This window comes from Manacus vitellinus, unplaced genomic scaffold (genome assembly GCF_001715985.3).
Source record: "Manacus vitellinus isolate BGI_N305 unplaced genomic scaffold, ASM171598v3 scaffold_50_pilon, whole genome shotgun sequence".
Lineage (NCBI taxonomy): Eukaryota > Metazoa > Chordata > Aves > Passeriformes > Pipridae > Manacus > Manacus vitellinus.
The window spans coordinates 300,001-302,218 of NW_021940612.1; the positions used below are offsets into that span (position 1 = coordinate 300,001).

Here is a 2,218-nt window from a genome sequence, read left to right on the forward strand (position 1 = left end):
CACATACACGTAGATTAGACCAAGGTACTAAGTCCAAAGATTAACCTTTGCAATGAGGAAACACTAAGGACAGCAGGCATATAGGGAACCGGTAAGGCTGAAGAAAGGAGAGGATGGATTATCAACAGGCCAGTGTTACTAGATTTCTTTCAGTTTGGATTTATCTTTTTTATCAACTATAGAAGTCACTCTAGCGCAAGTCCAAAAAAAATTTTAACTGGTTACAAGAAGATCCTACCTCTCACCCCTGGCAGTACCACCCTGGGACAGTCAGGACATTTCAGCAGCTAACAATAGCCACAGGCTACACAGTTTTAGAGACAGATTACAACATTCCCGCTACTACAACTCCTAAAAATAGGGTATGCCATTCTGGTATGGAAGCTATTAACCCATCATGCATCTATTTTGGAGGTACAGTTTAGAAAGAATTTGGGGATTCTTAGTAAACTAAGCGAGGAGAGGCTGAGAAATTCCAGATGATGCACAACAGTGTCCAGGAAGAAAAAGGGAACGATGCTGCTCTCCAAGGATCTGGGAGACGCACTATACCTTAATATACCTGCATACAATACACTAAAGGATTTTAATGGTTTAGAAACACAGGTATTCATTTGGAACCTGCATTATGCTGAAACTGCAATGAAGTTCAGACTTCACCTGATTTTCGGTGCAAACAGAATAAACAATAGTATCCTGTGACAAATGAAGGCACTGAATATAACTGAAAAAATGGGACTGACTTGAGCAAATCTTATTGGTTTGTCTGGTTTCCTGTCTGCTTATTTACTAGTAACGATGAAAGAAGACTAACATAGCAACTAAATGTTAACAGAGAGACATTAATACACAGAGCCTTCATTATGTCTGAGTGCTGGCATAGAATTCATCCTCTTAAGTAATAAGTAAGGTACAACTCACGTGTGGTACTATCTCCTCCAACCTGGTGACTGAAGATGAACGTCATAAGAGAGAGCAGTCAACATGTTCACCATCTGCATTTTCCCTTCTCCCCCTGATCCTGAAGGAAAACGTTTTATATGACAGAAATGAAAAACAAAAAGTACTTGGAATAGAAAGAAAAGTAGATACTAGGTATTAAATAACCCATGAATTATTACAGTAGCATTAAAGGGACACAGATATGTATTGAGTCTCCACTCACTAGTCATGGTACAGTTTCTCTTTTGTAAAGTGCCTTGAGATTTGAGTAGAAAATTTTTTATTAAGACTAAGTACTTTTATTAGAATACACATCCCTTTAGCTGACAATTTTTCATGAAATGTAGGTATTGACTCCTACATGCCAAGCAAAATAACAGTTTGTATAAACTTAGCACTTACTGCATTTACATGTCAGGTTCTAGACAACTGGATACTGCTCACTTCACCAGTCTGTTCTCCAGGGTCTTACTACATGCAATGTGTTATGCTGCTAATCTGCTTTCTATACTTCACTCCAGAAACCACTCCTATTTTTGACATGCCATATGCACATATAGAAACTGTATTTTTCTAATTACAAGGTATCCTTTGGGTAAGAAGCAGTGCAAAATGTAACAGGTTGTTAATAATTACAAAAACTATTACTTTTTAAGAGAAATCTATACTTGCACACTTGCTTAACCATACTTTGACATGTAAAAGTCAGTAGGGAGGATGTATATTCAGTGGTTAGGAAAAGCAACTGAGTATGAAGACATACACTTAGTCCTCAACACAAATTATGTGCTATGGGATACTGGGTAAATAAATTCCATTTTATGTTTCTGTTTATCCACATGTAAAACTCAAGTAATAATATGTAACTATGCACAGACATGCTGCAAGGCTGACTTACCTGATGATAAAGATGTTTTAGATAAGCCAAGTACTTACTATTTTAAGTGCCTGTATATAAGGAAATTGAAGTTACACAATGCTCAGCTCACACCCTCTTAGACATCTTAGACATATAAGAGAAAGACATACCTGTGTATATATATATATATATAATTTTAAGAAAACTAAGCATAAATGCATCATCATTCCTTCCTTGACTTCTTGCATACTTTTTAGGTGACTTCTGCATAACGCATGGCTGCACATCCTTAGCACAGCAACCTGTACTCATAAAATGACACTTGGCACTGCATCTAGGACACTATAACCTCTGTGGACTAAAAAGGTTTGGTTTGTGTCGTCCCTTCTGATTATGCAGTGTATGTTATGAACAAGA

At 37.1% G+C, this 2,218-nt stretch overlaps 1 protein-coding gene across 1 annotated transcript in view; it reads right to left on the reverse strand.

Annotated features, from left to right (window-relative positions):
- Positions 1-942, reverse strand: part of BNC2 (basonuclin 2) — a 299,095-nt gene extending 298,153 nt beyond the window's left edge. The window contains exon 1 of the mRNA XM_008934775.2: positions 922-942. The gene's annotated coding sequence lies outside the window, so the exon portion shown is untranslated. The remainder of the gene's footprint in view (positions 1-921) is intronic.
- Positions 943-2,218: the final 1,276 nt, after the last annotated feature.